Here is a 24,675-nt window from a genome sequence, read left to right as displayed (position 1 = left end):
ATATAGAACAAAATGAACGTTTTGTTTCTTTAGTAATTATTAGCCTTACATTATTTCTTGAAAAGGGTAAATGTAAGTTACATTTTTAGTGTGTGTAAAAGAAAAAAAAGAAGAAGAAAGGGGAAAACAGAACAAAATGACTGTTTTGTTTTGAGAGGTATAAAGAGAAGAGAGTGTGGAAAGGAGATAGATGGTGAAGAGAAGAGCGGAAAAATAGCTAAGCTTGGTCCTCAACTCATCTACCTTCCACCTTCACTATTCAATGTGAGATCTACACACTTACTACTTTGACTTGTGGGCTTTCTTATCTGGGTTTTATTCTCTCTTCTCTTTCACTCATATGCTTGTGAGTTAGTCTCATTTCTTTGGATTATTGTACCATCTTTGTCGGTAGTATTTTGCTACATATCTCTACTTATCTTTAGTATATCTAGAGGTAGAACTTGTATTTGTGTTGTATCTCTTTGGTGAAAGTGGATTGGTTTTGGACTTTGTCCCATGGTTGTTTCCTTCATTGAGGGTTTTTCCATGTTAAATCTTGTGTCATCTTTATTGTGTCATTGTGTGTGTTTTGTGGTCTTTTTTATTCGATCGCTACCTAATTATAATCGAGCATAAACGTGACACGTGTTACACTCTTACGTGTCTATACCTCAATAAGTGGTATCAGAGCGGGGTTGTGTTTTTTGCTCGATTATAAATGCAGGCAAACCCATCAACAATGGTTGTTTAAAATGGCGCGAACTATCAAAAATGGAAAGGAAAAATAAAAGATTTGCTTTTCGTTAAAAATTTGCATTTACCTGTGTTTGCAAAGAATAAACCTGAAAAGAAAAATGATGAGTGGTGTTTTGAAAATGAACAAGTAGGTGGTTTCATTCGTCAATGGGTAGGAGATAATGTCTTGAATCATGTTGTGAATGAAACTAATTAGAAACCTTATATGCTTCTAGAACCGGTAACAATAAGTTGTTTTTACTTAAACAAGCAATGCATTTGACTTATAAAGAAAATAACTCTGTTTTTGATCATTTAAATGAATTTCAAGGTTGTTTTGATCAATTGTCTAGTATGGGTATAAATTTTGACGAAGAAGTTCTTTCTTTATGGTTGCTAAATACTCTTCCCGAGTCATGAGAAATGTTTAGGGTTACTCTAGCTAGTGCGGCTCCTAAGGGAGGTATGACAATGGAACATGTGAAGTGTGGAATTCTAAATGAAGAAATGCAACGGAGGACACAAGGAACAACATCAAACTCAAAAGCTTTGGTTGCTGAAAATAGAGGAAGACGCCAAAATAGAAGTGATGGCCGAAACAACAAAGGTAGAAGTAGAAGTAAGTCAAGGTCTAAATATAAAGATTTTGTTTGTCATTTTTCTGGTAAGACAGGTCACATAAAGAAATATTGCTTCAAATGGAAGAAGGAAAATAAAGTGTCGAACTACATGAAAGATAAGAAGAATGTAAATGACAATTTTGATTCTGTTAATGTTGCTTCCTCTAATGATTTACTTGTTGTATGTAATAGTTACAATGAAATTAACATAAGTAGCCATGCAACCACTTGGGTTCTTGATAGTGGTGCCTCCCACCATGTTATGTCTAGAAGGGATTTTTTCTCATCTTTCACTCCAGGTGACTATGGTATTGTGAAAATGGGGAATGATGGGTTCACAAAGGTAATCGGCACAGGAACCATTTTCTTGAAAACAAACATGGGATTTGAGTTGATTCTACATCAAGTACGACATGTGCCCGATATTAGATTGGATCTTATCTCCACAGGTACATTAGATGACGAGGGCTATAGCCATGCGTCTCAAAATGGTAACTGGAAAATTTGTAAGGCTTCTATGATTGTTGCTAAAGCTAATAAATGTTGTCACAATGGTTTATAGCTTTTGCAAGCTTCTATCTCCAGTGACTTAGTCAATGCAGTTGAGAATCCAGGTGTTTCAAATTTGTGGCATAAGAGATTGTCCCATATTAGTGAAAGGGGACTTGACTATCTAGCTAAGAAAAACGAATTGATATGTTTAAAAGATGTGAAATTAGATACATGTGATCATTGTTTGGTAGGGAAGGCTAAAAGGGTTTCCTTTAAGCATTCTTCTCTTCGACAAGAAAGTGTACTTGAGCTAGTGCATTCCGATGTGTGTGGACCCTTGAAGGTAAGGTCAATAGGTGGACCACTTTATTTTGTCACTTTCATTGATGATCATTCTAGGAAACTTTGGGTTCGAATGTTGAAGTCAAAAGATCAAGTATTTGATCTTTTTAAAGAGTTTCATGTTTCTGTTGAGAGAGAGATAGGGAAGAAACTGAAATGTATTCACACCGATAATGGTGGCGAATACTGTGGATCTTTCGATGCATATTGCCGAGAGCAAGGTATCAAGCATCGTAGAACCCCTCCAGAGACTCCCCAATTAAATGGTTTGACTGAAAGAATGAACAGAACCCTAGTTGAAAGACTTAGGTGCTTAATCTCATATGCGAAGTTGCCCAAATCATTTTGGGCCGAGGCTTTGAATATAGTTTCACACATAATTAATCTTTCTCCTACTATTGCATTGCAAGGTGATGTACCAAATAGAGTGTGTTATGGTAGGGATGTCTCTTATGATTACTTACGTGTGTTTGGGTGTAAGTGTTTGTACATATACCATGATATGTATTCTCTTGGACTGCAGGATTTTGGTTATATGTTGAGTATGGATAGAGTGAAGAGCTTTAGTATATGCGGAATCACATTTAGCCAATGTTGGCTGCAACATGAAAGGTTTTTAGAGGCCATAACAAGGGCCAATTGAAGATGGGTTTTAGACACTTTCTACTACATATATGGTCTCATGGAATCCTAACTTGTTGTAGCATAGGCTAAGTCTGGCAAAGGTTGAGTCTTGCCAAATGCCATCGATGATGGTTAGTCCTTTTTTTGATGATATATATTATGGAGTGGAAACTATTATGTACAATTTGTACATTGCCTTTGGCATTGTTAATTTTAATACCAATGGAGCATATTTTTTATGGAAAAAAAAGTGTTTTGTACATATACCCAAGGATGAAAGGTCAAAGTTAGATGCTAAATCTAAACAATGCTTTTTTATTGGATATGGTCAAGATGATTTTGTTTATAGGTGTTATGATCCCATGGGAAAGAAGCTTATCAGGAGTCGTGACGTAGTGTTCATCGAGGACCAAACCATTGAGGATATTGACAAGGTTGAAAGGTCGATTTCCTCTTCAGTGGTGATCTAGTAGATGTTGATCCAATTCCTATGGTGGATGATGATACACATGAGAGTACTTCACAACTAGAGGAGCAACATGAGGATGTTGGTGAGCCATTGATTGTAGATGATGCTAGCCATGATGTTGTTTTGCTAGAGATAGGTCTTGAGCGGGTGGAGCAACTTCCATTACAAGACGTGGTAAATCAACCTTTAATGAGATCTACTAGAGAACGATGATCATCCAGGATGTATCCTAGTTTTGAATATATTTTACTAAATAATGAAGGTGAACCGGAAAGTTTTCATGATGTACAAACTCTTAAAGATAAAGATAGTTGGGTAGAGGCCATGCATGAAGAAATTAATTCTTTGAAAAAGAATAACACATTTGAGTTAGTTGAACTTCCTAAGGGTAGGAAAGCTTTGAAAAGTAAGTGGGTGTTTAAGTTAAAATAGGGTGATGATAACTTTATAAAATATAAAGCTCGTTTGGTGGTGAAAGGAATTGATTGTGACGAAATTTTCTTCCCAGTTGTAAAATTAAGTCCAATACGAGTTGTGTTGGGTTTGGTAGCTAGTTCAAATCTTGAACTTGAACAACTAGATGTGAAAACTGCCTTTTTATAGGGTGACCTAAACGAGGAAATATACATGGAACAACCAAAGGGTTTTAAAGAGAAAGGGAAAGAACATTTGGTATGTAGGTTAAAAAAGAGTCTCTATAGCTTAAAACAAGCACCGCGTCAATGGTATAAAAAGTTTGATTCTTTTATGGTGAGTCAAGGTTATGAAAGAACTAATGCGGACCATTGTGCGTATGTTAAACAATTTGAGGTTGGTAATTTTATTATACTTCTTTTGTACGTTGATGATATGCTAATTGTTGGGCAAGATCTAAATATGATTAATAGGTTAAAAGTGGAGTTATCTAAGACTTTTGACATGAAAGATTTAGGGCATGCTAAGCACATTTTAGGTATGCTTTCACAAGAAATGTACATAGAAAGAATCCTCGAGAGGTTCAACATGCAACATGCGAAACCAGTAAGTACTCCTCTTGCCACTCACTTTAAATTGAGTAGGAAATGTTGTCCAGATACCGAGGAGGAAAGAGATGAAATGTCATTGATTCACTATGCCTTGGCGGTTGGATCCTTAATGTATGCTATGGTTGGCACACGACCGGATATTGCACACACAGTTGGTACAATGAGTAGGTATTTTTCTAACCATAGTAAATCTCATTGGAATGCTGTAAAATGGATTCTAAGGTATTTGAGAGGTACATCTAAGTTGTGCATTTGTATTGGGGGTTCTAAACCAATGATTGGAGGCTTTATAGATGCAGACATGGCTGGAGATCTTGATGGTAGGAAATCTACATCCGGTTTCTTATTTACTTTTGCAAGGGGAGCTATATCATGGCAATCCAAATTGCAGAAGTGTGTTGGCTTGTCCACTACGGAAGTTGAATACATTGCGGCAACTGAGGTTGGCAAAGAAATGCTTTGGATGAAAATGTTTCGTTTAGAACTGGGTTTGGGTCAATTAACTTATGTGGTTTTTTGTGACAGTCAAAGTGCAATGGACCTAAGCAAGAACTCAATGTATCATTCATAGACAAAACACATTGATGTGAAGTATCATTGGTTACGATTGGCAATCGAGGAGCTATGTGCCAAGCTTTCCGGAATGGATGAATTGAGACACAAGCAATCCTTCCCCATTGTGTGACCAGAGGGGGAGATTGTTAATGTGTCCGAACACTATTTTGTTCTTTTTTTTTATTAGTAATATTTATTATTATTAGAAGGTAGTACGTTTTGTTTCTTTAGTAATTATTATCCTTACATTATTTATTGAAAAGGGTAAATGTAAGTTACTTTTTTAGTGTGTGTAAAAGAAAAAGAAGAAGAAGGGGGAAAACAAAACAAAACGACCGTTTTGTTTTGAGAGGTATAAAGAGAAGAGAGTGTGGAAACGAGAGAGATGTTGAAGAGGAGAGAACGGAAAAATAGCTAAGCTTGGTGCTCAACTCATCTACCTTCCACCTTCACTATTCAACGTGAGATCTACACGCTTACTACTTCGACTTGTGGGCTTTCTTATTCAGGTTTTATTCTCTCTTCTCTTTCACTCATATGCTTGTGAGTTAGCCTCATTTCTTTGGATTATTGTACCATCTTTGTCGGTAGTATTTTGCTACATACCTCTACTTATCTTTAGTATATCTAGAGGTAGAACTTGTATTTGTGTTGTATCTATTTGGTGATAGTGGATTGGTTTTGGACTTTGTCCCGTGGTTGTTTCCCTCATTGAGTGTTTTTCCACGTTAAATCTTGTGTCATCTTTATTGTGTCATTGTGGTCTTTTTTATTCGATCACTACCTCATTATAATTGAGCATAAACGTGACGCGTGTTACACTCTTACGTGTCTATACCTCAATAGTGTACTCTTTGAATAATAGAGCAACGTTCTAGAAGCGTATCTGCCCGCAAGTAGCGGGTGATGAGGAATTAGGAGGAGGTTTCAATATGCTCGAATCCCTTCCCGATAGCTCTAACAACAACCCCACAGTTCTACAAGGAGGGGAACGCAAGCGGTGGGAGAAGTTATGCATGCAACTTAACCTATGTTCTTGTGATGTGGTGTGGCCAAAGGTAGAAAAGGGAAAATGGAAAAAAGGAAGGTCCTATAAATGGCCTAGTGGCTAGAGCTATTCATACGCTCGAGGGGGGTATAGAGTTTGAAGAAAAATAGAAATTAGTGCATTTAATGCTGAAATTAGGCCGCATCTACTTCCCTATAGGAGGGGAAGAGGGCTTATTTCGGGCTGCTCATTTTACATTTTGAGAGTTTACCATTAGGAGGTCGCCCATTTTTTATTTGGGGTGTACCATTAGAGAGAGGTTGCTCATTTTGGTTTCTAGGATGGCACCATTAAGAGAGGTCACCCATAGGTAGCTCATTTTAGGTTTCATGAGTGCACCGTTAGGAAGTCACCTATTTTGTGCCTTGGAGTGTACCATTAGGAGGTCACTCATTTTGCGTTTTGAGAGTGCACCATTAGGGGATCGCCCATTTTATGGTTTAGGGTCTACCATTAGGAATTCTTTTTCTTCCTCTTCTCAATATACTTGAGTGAGGGTTTTCTTATTCGTCGTTGTCGCGAAAATATGACAAAGACACGTGAACTTGAGGCTGGACCCTGGGGCCTTCGCCCAGAGGATATTAGATTCGTGCATTATGTATTAAGAATTAACGAAAATCAGAAATTTTGATATTTTTCATTACCAAAGGAAAAGAAAAATTACAATCAATCCCAAGATTGGGATTATAGAAGTTTAGGTTTAAAGAGATTAATAGATAGGAAAAATTAGGGTTTTTTAGAGATATGGCTTCCGTAAGGAAAATTAAGGGTTTTGGGTGATATAAGAAAATTAGGGTTTTTGGCTTTGATAAGAGATGGATTTGATAAGATAATTAGGATTCTTGGCTTTAATGAGAGATGGATTTGATAAGATAATTAGGATTCTTGGCTTCGATAAGAGATGGATTTGATAAGATAATTAGGATTATTGGCTTCGATGAGAGATGGATTTGATAAGGTAATTAGGATTCTTGGCTTCGATGAGAGATGGATTTGATAAGGTAATTAGGATTCTTGGCTTCGAAGAGAGATGGATTTTTCCTTTTTCTCCCATGAAAAAAATACTTGCATGAAGGAACTTCAGTTTTTACCTCTCTCGTTCCATTGCATGTGTCCCACATGGCGTTTACTTTAGTTGCATGGCCTCCACATTCAGTTGCATGCATCCACATGACGTTTACTTTAGTTGCATGGTCTCCACGCTTAGTTGCATGTGTTCACATTACCTCACTTTACTTTAATTTACTTTACTTTAGTTCGCCGCATGATCCATAAAGTTCAGCATGTGCATGATCCGTCCGTCTCAACCATTGCCCGATCCGATCCGTCCGGTTTCGTCCGGCCCGATCAGTCTGGTTCGGTTTTGGTTCCGTCGTCGTCCTGTTTTGGTTCCATCGCCGTCCGTCCATCTAGTTACGGTTCCTGTTTAGTCGTTGTCCGTCCGTTCGGTTCTAGTTTCAGTTCTGTCACCGTCCATCCGTCCGGTTCCGGTTTCATCGTTGTTTGGCCAATTCTGTCTGGTCCGTCCAAAACCATTAGGAGTAATTAAGCCACATCCATCCATTCAGACAGTTTAGCCCAACTCCAACCATTCGTTTTGTGGTCCTAACACAACCATTCGTTTTGGCTCTGTTTAATACTGTGGGATCCTGATGTTGTCCTATCTATGTGGAATATCTCACAGTTTTGTTTTCCTCTTCTTCTCAAACTTCACATGCACATAACTTGATACTTAGTTATCCGTTTCATGTGTAGTAAATGCGTTCAGAAGCTCTTGAATACTTCTATCTTTCTATAACAAGCCATTAAGCTAATATAAAATAATTATTTCATTATTTTTTTACATAGTGTGTGAAGAATCACACCACATTCGCCCCCACCAAACCTGCACATCCACCGGTATGTGCCAATTTTGGTGAGGCTCCACTTTTGGTTATTTTATTTTTTCGTCGATGCCCAAGACAGAATCGTCAAAAGCTTCGAATCTGATTTCTATTCTGTCTCTTCTCTTGAAGATCTTGATTCTTTTCCCGGAAATTGGCAAGGAAAGTGGTGTACCATCCAGTTCTGCTAAATGATATGTTGCATTATCTTCCACTTTCTTCACCACATATGGTCCAAACCATTGTTGTGAAAATTTTCAGGCCATACTATGTTGGTTGTCTAGCGTACTGTCGTAGACCAGCACCCAATCTCCTTCAACGATTTTCCTTGGACGAAGTCGATGTCATTTGTCGAAGTCTTTCTTGTTCTTTAGCCTTGCATTCTTTAGCCGTGCTTTAGCAACTTCTATATCTTCCGACTTCCGCTCCAACTATCAAATCCTCAATGCTAGAAGATCTTCTTTGCTTATCTCCTCTTGCCATGGCAATGCAAACCATGAAACAATACTTTGTTCCACTGGCATTATCGGCTTCTGTCCGAATATGAGCTCTGCCGGCATGTATCCCGTCACCGTGCTATGAGTAGTCATGCCAGCCCATAGTGCAAATGGCAATAGACGTGGTCATTCTCCTATTTTCCCATGGTAACCTTTCACTAGAGCCTTCACAATCAGTCCATGTCCACGTTCCACTTTCCCATTCGCTTCCGGATTATACGCCATGGTAAGAGATAACTTGATTCCCATCCTAGAGAAGAATTCTCTAGCTTCATTGGCATCTAGCTCACCTTTATCCAAATATGATAAAACTTACATGCTCCAAGGAACCTTCGAACCTCCGTTTGGGTTACACATTCTTCTGTCATGTCTTGGATCCCATTCACCTTGGATGGCGAAGGCTTCCAACCATATGCTCCACACAAGTGGCCTACCACCAAGATCTCTGGTTGCCCGAATGTGGATTTTTCCCCCGAAAATGTAAAATTCACATCTTTGAGCCTTTGGAGCACCTTCTCGCAATCTTTCATATGATCCATGACGAACTTTCTGCATCCATCCTTATCTTTCGATTTATCCTTCTCCTCATCTGAACATCCTTTTATTGGGATATCATCCAAGAATGGCATCGTGATGCCCGAGATGCAATCCTTCAAGACCTTGTCCATGGCATTCACCATATGAGCTACTGAGTTCGTTGCACCTTGAGGTAAGGTACACATCCGCACAAGCCCAATCGGAGTCCTCATGGTTGTAATGTCACGACTGTCGACCGCCAACTGGAATTGATTGTACCCAGAGTAGAGATCGCCAATGGAGTAGATGGACCGGCCCCCTAACGCCTCGGCAAATTCATCTACACTCGGACCGATTCCAACATTTCGAATTGTCACCTTGTTGACGGGTTGAAGATCTTGGATGAATCACAATGATCCATTCTTCTTCGGCACCATGAACCACCTATTGGAATAAGGAGCGTTGACGGTTCCAGAATTCCAATATTCACCTTCTCCTTTAAGAGCTTGATCAGCTTCAGTAGGTGTGCTCTCGGAACCGGTATCGGTTTCAAATTCCAAGGCACATGTGGTACTATGAAGATCACCATCGATTCTACCACCCTTGATTCAACACATCTGATTTCTTGTGGGAAAAATGCGGAAGCCTCCTTGTGTCTTTCAAGCATTCCGCGGAACATTCACTCCTCTTCAGGGAAAAGGAAATCCTCCCTTCCAACTCGTAGCTTTCCTTTCGTCTCTCCAGTGAAGACGTGACTTATTGTCTTTGGATTCCTTAAGCTTGGATATTTTGCAACTTGCTTCATCTTTTGCCAGGTATCTTCCGGTAGTGGTACTACAACTAGCTTGATCTTCCTATCCACCGTTTTATATTTTGTGTTGACTTCAACTTCCTCCACCAAGATGCCTCAATGATATTCATCGATGAGAGCGTACATATTGACGGAGTTAACCGAAATCACACGTTGATCGTGAGGATAGCTCAAGTCCACGACTTCCTCAATTTCGCCGATGGTGTTGTTAAATGAGGCTTCCTCCAGAATATGAGACACGAATTCTTCTTCTTCGATTATGCTTCCTTCTTTCAGCACCTTCTCGAAGTCTTGTATCCGACATTTTTCCTTCTTGTTGAGTAGTGTTAGTTTGCATGCGCCGCTAGGTGTGACGCATGTTGCTTCTCCTCGCAATCCACGCGTTCTGCTTCCTTGTGGGGATTTATGATTGCTCGGACTATTTGTGCCCCATGCTTCAATAGTCCGCTTTAAAAATCCGAGGATTCGCATCCAAGGCTATCTCAGTTCCTTTCGTGATTAGCTCACACCGTCAGGAATTGAACGGATCTTTTACTGTCAAGACTCTTGACTCGCGCGAAGGCTGCTCCATTATCAAACACTTTGGTCTCCATCTGGGACGATGTGATATACGGTTGTCCTAGGATGACAAGATTTGAAGCCGAGTCTTGCACGAAGAAGTGTTGATCAATCTCCACATCCCCAATCGTGACTTTAACATTGGGGCAAGCTCTGTACAAGTCCTCTATGGCCTTCGTCGCCGCTCAAATCTTCCATCCATGGTTTGTATTAATTGGCCATCTTCCTTACTTGTAGAACTTGGTTGACATGAGGTTGATCTCTGAGCCATGGTCAATCAAGGCTACCACAATCTATTTCTTCTCCCCGATCTTCACTGGCGTCTCTGTTATCGCACTTGCCCAATGAGGTCGAGAGTAATGGCTATACGCCACCACTTCTTCTTCTTCCTCCTCTTCCGATCTTGCCATGTTTATAGCACTTGTTTTCACCTCCTTTTCATCAGATTGTTGCCGCTTCCGCTTAACAAGGTCCACGATAGTATCATCGAACTCCTTCTTCGTGATCCGAAGTAGTTCTCTGAAAGTAAGATCGACATGACTGTCTAAAACCTTCTCCTCAAGGACCTACCGCAAGTCAGTTGTTTGTTCTATGTCTAACCTTAGCTTATAAGTTGGCGCCACTCGTTCTTTTCCTTTCTTCATTGATTCATCGACTTCCATCCGAGCAGGTTGGTTCGATCCACTAGGCTTCATGCTTGTTTCTCCAACCTCTTTTCTTGGTGTAGATTGAACTTGCCCTTCTGTCCCTACGTTCCTCGTGTTGGGACGCTTTGATGTGCTATCTTCTTCACCAGTTCTTTTCCTCTTTTCTTCGACAAGAGCTTCATAGTTGTCGCACACAACCTCCGCAAAGCTTGTGTTTTTGTCAACTGGATCTGACCATCTGGTAGCTCGTTGCACTTTTGATCAACAAGTTTTAGATCCTCCGAATTGATTTTGCTTTTTTCTTCGTACTCGAAGACCGTCGGCCAAAACCCAGCTCCTAGCTTAATCATTTTAAGATTCTCTCTTCCAACTCGTATCCCGGTCGATGCGGCATAGTGCATAGCTTCCACATGCCTTGCGTCTTCCTCTTCCACGATCTTTTTCAGCTCGCCTCTTCCGAAGTTCACTCGTAGTGGCGTCTGGGTCTTGCTCGAATGAATCATGTTGCCATCCAAATAGATGACATTCTTGCGAATCACGTCTTGCAAGTCAGTGCACTCCCTTCGCGAGTGCTCAAAGCTATCACACAACACAGATCTATACGCTTCTTTTCCCTTGGGCCCGCGTCGACCTAAGTTGGCCAGCGATACTGCTTCAAACTTCTTGGAGAGCTCTTCGATTATAGAGTCCTCCATCGCTTTCTTGTCAAAATTGTTGATTGGCTTGTTAGGCTCAACTATCACAGGTGCCTTCCTCGTCCACGATTGTGGATTCTCCATATCAGTTTCCTCTTGCCATTGTCGACGTTGATCAAGACGGCTACAAGCCTTCTTCATCGCCGCCCAATCTGCTACCAAGCCATTTGGTTGCGTTTCGTCCTCCAAAAAACTACCCAATTCTCTCTGGTCTTTCGTATCCACAGCCTTCAGGAATAGCATGACTTTATCTCCATCGAGAACTCATTGATCAGCACTCGGAAGTCGGTTGTACTTCTGGTTGAATTCCGCATATACACCCAATGCACACAGATTTTTCCTTTCTTCTCGATTCAAATCATTAGTGTATGTCGAGTCATCCGTGATGCGTCTTCAAGCATGTATGCAACAAGAAGCGCATTTTTGAACTCCGCCCAAGTTACGCACTCGTTTTGGATCTCTATGACACGCTCGCGGATCCCTAGTTCCACCACACGTTTAAAGCTAGATATTTGTTTGAGATCGTTAACATCCCTCTGTTGCATCTCATTCCGATAGGTAGCAAGGAAATCCGTGATGTTGTTGCCACCAAACCGTCCAACTATCTCTATTGTTCGATCAACAACTTTGTCGATTAAAGCCTCCTGATCTCTCACCTTCAGCATGTATTCCACGACAGACACCATGCCTTTCGTCAATTCCTCTCCTTGAGTTCTGCTTGTCGAAGCCATCTTCGCACTTGATATCCTCCTACCGCCTCATTTCACGTCGGGTTCACCAAAGATGTCGCGAAAATACGACAAAGACACGTGAACTTGAGGCAGGACCTCGGGGCCTTCTGTTATCGTCCGTCCGGTTCCAGTTCCGTCACTATTTGGCCAATTCCCTCTGGTCCCGTCCGTCCAAAACCATTAGGAGTAATTAAGCAACATCCATACATTTAGACAATTTAGCCCAACTCCAACCATTCCTTTTGTGCTCATAACACATAAATGTAAAGCAATAAGTTTTGGCTCTGTTTATATACTGCGGGATCCTCATGTTGTCCTATCTATGTGGGATATCTCATAGTTTTGTTTTCCTCTTCTTCTCAAACTTCACACTCACATAACTTGATACCTTAGTTATCTGTTTCATGTGTAGTAAAATGCGTTCAGAAGCTCTTGATTACGTCTATTTTTCTATAACAAGACATTAAGCTAATATAAAATAATTATTTTATTATTTTTGTACATAGTGTGTGAAGAATCACACAACATCGTCTTAGCATAATGGAGGTTTCAAGGAACACACGGAGTGGCCCAAGAACACTACTAAGATTCGAGGCATCATAGCCATTAGAGGTAGTCGTGGTCTCAACAACCCATTGAACTTGCCTATCCTTCTCACTTGCATTTCCATTTGCATTAGTCGTCAACTTGAGGGTTCTTCTTCTTGTTGTTTTGAAGCGTACCTTGAGACCAATTCTCTAATGAGTGTCATTATGTGTTGGTGGTTTCAAAGAAGGGGTTCTGCAAACTTACACGCCAGTCGTGGAATGGGAGCATGAAGTTGCCTGAGAACACTACTCTAATTCGAGGCATTGAAGCCGTCGGAAGTAGTCGTGGTCCCGACGACCCACTTGACTCGTCCCTTCATTGGAAATTCAACTGCCTCCCCAACTTTTGTTTTCATTTAACTTAATGGTTGTCTTCTAATAATTCATTGTATCACTTCTCATCACCACCATTGTACTTACTTGTCATTAATATCTTGTAAACCCTATTTTATAAAGAGTATTCTTTTGTACTCTTGCATTTTGTGATCTACAAAGTGACCTTTGGTCTTAATAATGTGTTGCCCCTTCCTAATCTTATGTTCTTTATGCTAATAACATGTTTCGGTCCTAACCTCGTTTATTAATCATTGTTCAACTCGTCGCTCCCCTCTCTAATTACATGACACATGGTACAAGATAGTTGCAAGTAGGAGCTACAGAACAATAGGGAATATCAACACGGAACTTGATATATTAGATCTACCAAGCTGGTAGTACAACTACCAAAACTTAATAATGAGAGCTAAGTGATGCAAGGATGTGGAGAGCAGATCTTCTCCCTTTAGGCTCCCCAACCCCCTCTTTATATAATAGAGGAAGTGGGGGAAAATGTTAGGTAGGCTTGTGTGGATTACAACTAGCATGAAATCGTTTACTAATAATAGCTTGTGGTCTAGGGTTATATTTGGCAACTAACTAAGTAGTTGTTCACTGCCAACTAAGTAGTTAATTATATCTTCCCCTCATAACACTATCACCACCCTTGAGGCCAATATTTTGACAACATGACTAGTGTTTGAGAGAAGGGTCATGCTTGGTAAAAAATCAGTCCCATGGTATGAGTGGGAGTATAACCAATTTGTAAGACACCATCTTCAAATAATTCACACAAGAAATGAGACCAAGGCCGAATTTCCTTATTTTGATATGTGTTTTTTGGATTCCTTGTGATCTTGATGCATAACACTAGTGTCTAGGTACCATGTATTATGTTCATTTTTTGTTTATTCTACAATGACATAGTATGCCTCTAGAAATCAATTGCAACTTTTGGTATTTCATTTGAATTTCCTCGAGATTCTGAATATTCTTTTGACTTCTTTGATTTTTCTTCTAATGTTGCATTATTTATTTGTGATTGTCTTTTGATTTTTGCAACTTGCTTGAATCGACACTATTAGAGACATGTACTAAAGTAAGCATTAGATAAGGATAGATCTAGGTAGATAGAAAGAAAGGAGAGAGAGAAAGAAGGGTGCCAATCCACCCGATCACCCCCGATCACCCCCGAGCGAAGGGATCGAGACGGACTCGAGCCTCGATCAGCGTCCCATACCATCGTCGTGGCGTCGAGTCGTACTTGGTGCTGGCGCGCTCGCTACAAGAGTTGACCCAACACAGGACAGAGTCTCGATGTAGTCAACCAGATGATGAAATGAGGGTAGCTAGGCCTCTTATTTATAGCGATACCCAAGGTCCCCAAGCAAGTTCACACTTGGCCTAATGGGTTGTCTCAATCCTGAGGATTAAAAGTAATCCTCCCCTTCTTTACACTCTCGTTTAATCCTCACACTTATCCACGTGTATAGAATACTACGGTAAATTCTAACAATGGGATATTAGATGGTCATGCCCGTAACAGACACACCCTTTTTGTATGGTCGTCTTTTTTATAGTATTTGCATATCAGTTTGAAACCACCATTTGACTATTTTGCTGAAGTTTTTCAAGCATAATTTACCTTGTTGGTACTTGATACTTCCGCATTTCTATAAGTTACATCTTATTTAGCTCTATATCTATTATTATGAGATGATTTTTGTGTTCTGCTAAATGTTGCAATCATTATGAGAGATGAAGTAGATTCTTTTAATTGCCGCCAAAGTTTTTCATGAAGGATCTTGGTAATTAAATTAGACAAGGAATTAACTTGGCTATTCATGGTAACAAATGTGCTCCAGGATTCTGGAAGTTCTTTGAGTAAAAGTCCAAACTTCATATCTTCAATGACGTGTGGCTTCATTGGGTGATGCTTCCCAAGTATCCAAGAAGGTAGGTACATCTTTGTCTTCCTATAAAATAGACATATGAAATAGGGTAGCAAGTGTATGGATTTTAGTAGTACCGTCTTGTGGATCAAACAACTCTCGGAGTTTTGTCCACATTTCTACAAAAGTGAGTTTGTCAATAACATCAACTTCTCTTTGATTTTCCATTCCTTCCAAACTTCTGATTGCGCATTCCTTGGTGATGGATAGGCTCTTGTTATAACTTCAAGAAAATCTTCCAGGTTGAGCATCAACTCCATTATTCGCTTGCACAATCAGTAGTTTTTTGTATTTAGCTTGTCAATAGTGTACTTCTTTATTTGACTGGAACTAGCCATTTTCTTCCGGTTGTTGACTCTAAACTATTATCTTGAAATATAGATACAATAGGTATATATATATATATATATATATGTTGAGATATCAAGCTCAACTAGTTTAATCTAGTTAGTCAACACATGTAACTTAGTAGTTACCTAGATCGAATCTAGTTAATGTGTTGACCTTAAGCCTTTAAATAGGACCTTGTACTTAAGTGGGATATTCTAGATCCTCCACTCCTTAGTACATTTAATGTAGGACTTACACATAAGTACCTATGTTCTACCCACACATGTGCACCTTTGCACATGGGTTGTATATATACCTCATTGTGGGTATTTTTGAATGTTGATGACACTTTTCAATATAGTCAATCATCCCCCATTTATCTTTGTGTTCAAGTGTAACTTCCTCTCTCTCTCTCTCTCTTCTTCTCACACACTCTCACGCGCATATCATACTAATCTTCCGCTGCTTAACGTAACCATATAATTAGTCTCTAATTAACCCTAGTTAATTACCTAATTACTTAACATGGTATCAGAGCACGTGGTTTAGGAAATCCACTAAGCCCACCGCTTATTCGTGATTGTGTGTTTTAGACGCCGACGAAAAATCCCGGCTATTCGCTATCCGCTACCGTAGTGCCGCTACGAAGGACGTGTACGCAACCAAGAGAAGAAAAACAAAACGGAAGACACAACAATCAACATGAACAAACAAATGGTAAGCTCACTCCCTAGCAAAAAGCTAGACCGAAGCAACTATTCATCTTGGGAGTACAAGATGAATCAATCCCTTATCGGCCAAGGGTATTGGAGCTACATCGACAACGCACAAGAAAACAAACCCAAAATCACACACGCCAACTACCCAACGTGGGAGCAAGGCGCGAGTCGGGTAATGTATTGCTTGGAAACATGTGTAAACGACCACATGCTTAGCCACAGTCGTGACGCCAAGACGCCCAAAGAGGCGTGGGAAAATCTCAAGAAGATTTTCGCCGCAGACACATCCGCGCGCAAGCTTCAACTCTGGCAAGAGTTGAACAACATACGACAAAAAGAAATGTCTGTGACGGACTACACCGCCAAGATCAAGAGCATTTGCGACTCGCTTGGCTCCATCAACATCAACATCGACGAGGACGAGATAGTGCAAGTATGCTTGGGCGGCCTCGCACAACGATTCAACCCGTTGAGAATGGCAATCTTGGCGAGAGATACCCCTCCGTCGTTCTTCAACCTCCAATCAATGCTATTTGTCGAAGAAAACCACATTCAACCAAAGATCAACACATCGGAAGGACAAATGCTCTTGTCCAATACGGATGGTGCCCATAGACAAGGTTGACGCGGAAGAGGTCAATTCAACCTATCCCACGAAGGGAATTCACAATTTCGGCAAGGAAACGGAAGCCATCGAGGAACCTTCACAAGAAGGGGGAGCTTCCATGCCGAACAAGGTCAGCGAACAACGCCACCTACGTGCAACTATTGTGGCAAAATCGGCCATCGCGAAGAGGAGTGCCGAAAAAGACGAAGCGAGTCGGCCTCGACAAGCCGACAACTCACAAATTATGCCGCGAACGCGGAATACGCGGACTACGGCGGACTCTTCGTGATGAGGCATAGAGCGAACTCTATGATGGCCTCCGATTCTGCAAACTCTGCAAGCACCTCCAACTCTGAACACGCGTGGTTCATAGACTCCGACGCCTCGCACCACATGACGTCGCACCAAGAGTGGTTTCGCGACTTGCGAACGCCAGATCGACCCGGCTACATAGAGACCGGAGACGACACTCCGCATCCCATTCGGCACATCGGAGATGTCCCATTCGGGAAAGAAGGTGAGAAAACTTGCATCAAGAATGTCTTGCACGTGCCCACAATAACAAAGAATTTGGTCTCAGTCGGCCAAATCGTGGAGCAAGGCATGTAAGTCCGCTTCAACAATGAAGGTTGCTTGATCGAGAAAGACGGCCGACTCATAGCCAAGGGATGGAGAGACGGTCACTTGTTCATCCTCGACTCGAACGAGGTAAAATCGGCCATGTATGCCAAAGGTCTCAAGACCGAGACAAACATTGAGTTGTGGCACAAGCGAATCGGCCACGTAAACCTCCAACGGCTTCGCGGAATGCAATCACAGGGAGTCGTAATCGGACTCCTGGCCTTCGAATCGAAACGAGTTGATTGAGTGTGTGAAGCATGCCAACTCGGCAAACAACATCGACTCCCATTCCTGAAGGAGAGCTCCACAAGCAAATGCCTCCTTGACATAATCCACTCGGACGTATGGGAACCGGCTCAAACGCCGATGCTTGGTGGATGCCGCTACTACGTCACCTTCATCGACGACCACTCGCGCTACGCGTGGATATACCTGATGAAGAAGAAGAGCGAAGTACTCTCCCACTTTCAAAGGCTCAAAAGCCAAGTGGAGAAAGAAACCGATCGACACATTCGATGTCTACGATCGGACGGAGGAAAGGAGTATTTCTCCAACGAGTTCACCTCCTACCTTCAAGGTGAAGGCATTCGTAGAGAATTCTCATGCCGACACACTCCCCAACAAAATGGAGTAGCCGAGAGAAAGAATCGGCAAATACTCGAGGTAGCACGCGCCATGATGCGTGAGAAGCACATGCCGAACTTCTATTGGGCGGAAGTGGCATCCACGGCCATCTATCTCATGAATCGATGCACCACAAATAGCGTGCACGAGCTTACTCCATACGAGATCTTCGTTGGAAGAAAGCCCATCCTCTCGCACCTCAAGGTGTTCGAAAGCATTGCGAATGTACGCATCCTGAACGAAAGTCGAGAGAAGCCCGACGCGAAGTCAGAAGAATGTATCCTCGTAGGATACTTGTCCACGAAAAAGGCGTACAAGTGCTTCAACCCTTCGACCCGAGTGGTGCGGATAAGTCGCGACGTCGTTTTCGACGAATCGGCATCTTGGTATAAGCCCGATGCGACTCCATCCGACCCGATCAAGGAAGAGTTGAACGCCAACTCGGATGACGAAACTCGGCCAAGTCCTCCACCGAAGGACAATCCAAGCTCTACCGAGCTAATTGGCCCACAAGAGCCTCCACGCGATGAAAACACGTCGCGGCCAAGTCTGACATCGGACAAAGGCAAAGGTAAGATGCCCGAATACGAAGTCGAGGTCCACCCCGACAACCGTGATTCGGATGATTCGGCTCGCTCACTAGACAGTGAGTTCGGTGTACCCATCATGAGGACACCCGGAGTAAAGAAGGCACTCACATCGACAAACGAGAAACTCCGCCGCTCATCACGAGCGAAGACCCAAGTCACTTGTTACGCCTACAATGAGTATATGGCCCATCACTATGACCTCGCCATGGAGGTAGTGGCTGAACAAGAGCCCGAGGATCCAAGCCTTCGTCATAGGCTTGAGGGGGAGAACAAAGCCGCAGAGAACCGCGCAACGAAGCCGCGAAGACGCGAAGAAAGCCGCAAGCCGCACCGATGCCGACGAAGCCGAAGGAAGCTAAACCGGACATTGGACGCCTCACACTTGAGCTTGAGGGGGCATGTTGAGATATCAAGCTCAACTAGTTTAATCTAGTTAGTCAACACATGTAACTTAGTAGTTACCTAGATCGAATCTAGTTAATGTGTTGACCTTAAGCCTTTAAATAGGACCTTGTACTTAAGTGGGATATTCTAGATCCTCCACTCCTTAGTACATTTAATGTAGGACTTACACATAAGTACCTATGTTCTACCCACACATGTGCACCTTTGCACATGGGTTGTATATATACCTCATTGTGAGTATTTTTGAATGTTGATGACACTTTTCAATATAGTCAATCATCCCCCATTTATCTTTGTGTTCAAGTGTAACTTCCTCTCTCTCTCTCTCTTCCTCTCACTCACTCTCACACGCATATCATACTAATCTTCCGCTGCTTAACGTAACCATATAATTAGTCTCTAATTAACCCTAGTTAATTACCTAATCACTTAACAATATATATATATTCTCAGGTTTCGTACAACCTCGACTCTGATACCATGTAATGATTATGACACAAGGTACAAGATAATAGCAATTGGGAGTTAAAGAACAAGAAATAGCAATGAGGAACTTGATATATTAGATCTAGCAAGCTTGTGAACAATTACTAAAACTTAATAATAACAATGAAGTGATGCAAGGATGTGGAGAGCAGAGCTTCTCCCTTCAAGTTCCCTAACTTCCTCTTAATATTGTAAAGGAAATAGAGGGAAACATTAGGTGTCTTTTGTGAATTGCAACTAACATGAAACATAAGTTGTTTTGTGAGGTTATATTTGGAAACTAACTAAATAATTTCTCACTATCAACTAAGTTTCATATTCTAGACTCGAACCTCTGACTTGTAACACACCCAATACATAGTATTATATAAACCATATGGAAACTCTTAAGTGATGCATACAATTGTATATGGTTAAATATTGTATAGTCTAACATATAGTACATTCGACAATATTCTAGTCTTTAATATATTCTACAAATATTCTATGGTATATTCTAGATGGGTATGTTTTAGAGATATTCAATCTCAGAACTTGTATAGATATGTACAGTGTTCACCTAGATTACAATTAACAAGTATAAAGAATTCTCCGATGTATTTGAGAAACGTAATGTAGATAGTTTGCCCAAAAACTGGCTCTACGATTTCTCGATCGATATTCAGGAAGGCGCGTGACCACCCTTTTGTTTGTTATATGCGTTGTTTGCACCAAAGCTAAAGACCCTTCAAGTGTATCTTGATGAGAACTTCAAGAGAGGATTTATTCAACCTCTAAGTGACCTGCCAGTGCCCCCATATAATTCGTCAAAAAGAAGGACGACTTCTATGCTTATGTGTAGACTACCAGGGTCTCAACAAACTCTTTTGCGCAACCGTTATTCATTGACACATTCTAGACTCGAACCTCTAACTTGTAACACACTCAGTACTAGTGTTATGTTATGTAAAAGTTAGTGTGCGGAAGGTTGACAAAACCGGTTTAGTCGGGCAACAACAGAGAATAAAAACACAGGTTCAATGGAAGCTTGAGAGCATTTAGCATACACGGGAGAGACAGAGAGAGTAGAACACAAACTCTATTAAAAAATAACACACTGTATTACTTTATAAAACTTTGCCCATACAACATGCTAAACAACACTATTTATACAAGTCCTCAAAAGGACTGACATAAGTACTATGTACTTCAATGCTCATATGAGCGGATGACACTAACGACAAGGACTCTAACTACCTAGTAGTCTAGGAGTATAGGCTACTACTAGCCTTCCGGTTCACATTTGAATCCGGCTCTCCGATCCGGCTCCTGGTTCCGGATACCATCTGGGCACTGATCCAGCTCTGGCTTGTTCAGCCAATCTGGATACAGTTGAGCTTGCTTGCTCAACACTCCCCCTCAAGCTCAACTTGAGGTTGGATTGTGGTGTCAGTGTTTGCGGTAGTTGGCCCTTTCAACTCGCGCTCCTCGTCCGTTTTTGCGCACCTTGACCTCCTTGGTCGGCGTTTCTGCTCAGCAAGCCCATCTCGGCTCCTTCGCTGCTATGACTCTGTTGCTTGTCGACCCATCAGTTCCTCCGTATCGGTGTCGACTTCCGTAGGCTTCTCGTCCACTTGGCCTTTAGTTGATCCAACTCTTCCGAATCCAACTATTTAACCGAATCGGCTTCTTACGATTCGTTCCAGCTCTTGTCCGAGTTAGTAGTCTCCAACTCGTCTTCCATTTTTAGGCTCTTGACCACATCGGATGATGTCCGGGTCTTGGCCTTCTACCAGTCGGCTCTATCCTTCTTCACTCTGCCATTGCTGCCACTTGGTCCGACTTGTTCGGATGTGCTGTCTCCTTCGGTCAACTCGGCTTCCTTTGTCTACTCATCTCCCCCCTTGGTTCTATCTTCCTCTCCCACTCCTTTTCCGGTGCCATCCGTTCTCGTTCCTGTTCTCCCCCTCAAGTGCGTCACATCGAGATGTTGAATGCCAAGTATCTCCGAAAAATGTTGCAACTTGTCCGATTCGAGCCACTTAGTGAAGATGTCGGCAACCTGCCCATTCATGTGAACATACCGAAGTTCAACTTCAACGCTCAGACCCGCTAACGAACAAAGTGATAATGTACTTCTATGAGCTTTGTTCGAGCATGGAATATAGGGTTCTTGGCAAGCTGTATGCTACTTACGTTGTCATAATAGATTAGGATCGGGGTTGGCACCTCAATCTGGAGGTTTCGCATTAGTCACCGAAGACAAATGACTTCACAAGTGGCAATGGTAGCGCCCCGATACTCAGCCTCAATGCTCGATAGAGCCACTGTTGGCTGCTTTTTGGTGCTCCATGCAACAACCGCGCTACCAAGAGAAAACATATATCCAGAGGTGGATCGGTGATCCAATGCATCACCATCCTAATCGGCATTGGTATATCCGACTAGCTTCCCAGCTACACGATGTCAGTATAACAGTCGATGCATGCATTGAAGGTGCTCCTCGGTCGGCTTCTACATAAACTGGCTTATCACCTCGATTGGATAACTGATGTTGGGTTGGGTGATCGTCAAGTATATAAGGCTTCCGACAATTTTTCGGAACCGTTTCTCATCGCAGACGTTGCTTCAAGTTCCGATCCAGGGGTGTGGAGATCAGTCGACATTCCGTCATGCCGAACTTGTACATCATATTCAACACATAAGTGTGTTGTGAGAGCAATATGCCATCAGGGGTCTAGATCACCTCAACCCCAAGAAAATAATGAAGGTCCCCCAGGTCCTTCATTTCAAATGCGTCCGACAGGTGGGACTTCACTCAGTCGATTTCATCGAGTCCGGGTCCGGTGATGACCCAATCATCTACATATAGTAGGATACAAACCTGTTGGGAAGTCGGTCCCTCCAGATGGGATCCGGTTATGAATGAAGAGGACCCGGTGACAACTAGAAGAGAAGACATATTTGTAAATATGTTTTGAGTAAGCCTATTGAGGCTATATTTGTAAATAGCCCTAAGTTCATATAAGTATAAATATGACTTAGGGCAATCACTTTATGATGTCATTGTCATATTGTTGTATGTGTATAACTATTGTATAGAGAGAGAGAATGTGTGTGAGAGAGAGACACAGAGCGATACTCTGTGGTAACCGCTGCTTGGTGAAGAAACAAAGCACGAGGTCATTGCCTCCGAGTCTCTGATTGTATCTTTCCTATATATAGTGATAACTTGGAGTATGTGGGCTCCCGTGGTTTTTCCCTATTAGGGTTTTCCATGTAAACATACTGTGTACTTTCATTTGGTGTACGAGTATTCATCTCTATTCCCATTTCTGTGTTTGATTTTCAAAGTAGTGATCTAAGACTCCATTGTGGCCGAGCAATATTCCGCGCTATTTTTCTTCACAAAACCAAACCATTCGGACCTATCCGGATGAACCGTGATGAGTTGGACTTTGAGGCCGGAAACCCCATCTTATGCAATCGGTGCATGATCTTCGCATTCCACGCTCACATACTGTGTACTTTCCTTTGGTGTACGAGTATTCATCTCTATTCCCATTTCTGTGTTTGATTTTCAAAGTAGTGATCTAAGACTCCATTGTGGTCGAGCAATATTCCGCGCTATTTTTCTTCACAAAACCAAACCATTCAGACCTATCCGGATGAACCGTGATGAATTGGACTTTGAGGCCGCAAACCCCATCTTACGCAATCGGTGCATGATCTTCGCATTCCACGCTCACATACTATGTACTCTCCTTTGGTGTACGAGTATTCATCTCTATTCCCATTTCTGTGTTTGATTTTCAAAGTAGTGATCTAAGACTCCATTGTGGTCGAGCAATATTCTGCGCTATTTTTCTTCACAAAACCAAACCATTCGAACCTATCCGGATGAACCGTGATGAGTTGGACTTTGAGGCCGCAAACCCCATCTTACGCAATCGGTGCATGATCTTCACATTCCACGCTCGGGGGGCCTACTTCAGACCGTAAAGCGCCTTCTTGAGTCGGCGCACTACCGACTTGTTCATTTCCAATTGGAAATTGGGGGGTGGATCATACTCGATTCCTTGCACGGGGAGAGCACGATAGAGTGTCCACTACTTGCCGGTTCTTCATCTGACTCGTCATCCCGACTTAGCCGTTCATACGGCCCACTTAGCCAAAATGAGATAAGACTCTCATCTTGAGTATTGACACCTTCAACTTCTTCTGGAACCTCTCCGGGTTCACTAGCCTCATCCTCCAGAATTGGGTCTTCGTCGGGAGTTGGAGTCGGTAGGGAGTACCATTATGCCAACTCATCAAACTCGACATCTCGACTTAGTGGTAGCTGTTTAGTCCGGGGTTTATATCACTTATACTCCTTTTGTTCATGCGAGCAGCCAACGAGTATGCACTTCTCCGATTTCGGATCTAGCTTCCTTTGCTTCTCATTCCGGTAAATGCACATATGCTATGCTACCGAATATCCGAAGGTGTCTCAAATTCGGCTTCCGCCCGATATACAGCTCATGTGCTGACACCTTGTCCCCGTTCCGGTTTTGGATATAGACGGTTGGTTGTCCAGACCGCCTCAGCCCAATAGAATTTGGGCATGCTCTCCTCCTCCAGCATTTTCCTTGCCGCATTGACAATCGACCGGTTCTTTATTTTGGCCACACCGTTTTGTTCCGGAGTATATCGACAACTCAATTCTCTCCAAATTCCTTTTTGATGCAGATAACTGTTGAATTGGTTGGACAAGTATTCTTTTCTGCCATTCGACAGTAGGCACTTTATCTTCCTCACCATTTCCCTTTCGACTAAGATTTGGAGGTTCCGGAAACAGTCGAAGACTTCACTTTTCTTCTCCATGAGGTAGATCCACATGTGCCGGCTATAGTTGTCGATGAAGGAGACGAAATACCGACTCCCGCCAAGACTAACGTTTTGTGTCGGTTCCCATACATCCGAATGGATGAAGTCGCGCTTATTACGGCTCTGGTTTCATTCGATGGGGAATGGAAGTTGTTGTTGCCTCCCGAGTTGGCAGGCTTCACATATTTGGGCCTTCCGGCCACTAAACTTCGGCAATTTGAACACAACTTATTTTGATTGCAGATCTTCAAGCCTCCGGTAGTTGACGTGCCTGATCCGCTTATGTCAGAGATTTGATGTCTGATTCAATCTTCTGTCCTTTGGCAAACATGGCGGTGCTGATGTCATTTGTGTTCAGGAT

The sequence above is a fragment of the Azolla caroliniana genome, unplaced genomic scaffold, assembly GCF_043228905.1.
Source record: "Azolla caroliniana isolate FFs.n. ecotype wild unplaced genomic scaffold, voAzoCaro1.0.p SCAF_22, whole genome shotgun sequence".
NCBI classification, from domain to species: domain Eukaryota; kingdom Viridiplantae; phylum Streptophyta; class Polypodiopsida; order Salviniales; family Salviniaceae; genus Azolla; species Azolla caroliniana.
This window is presented reverse-complemented; position numbering follows the sequence as displayed.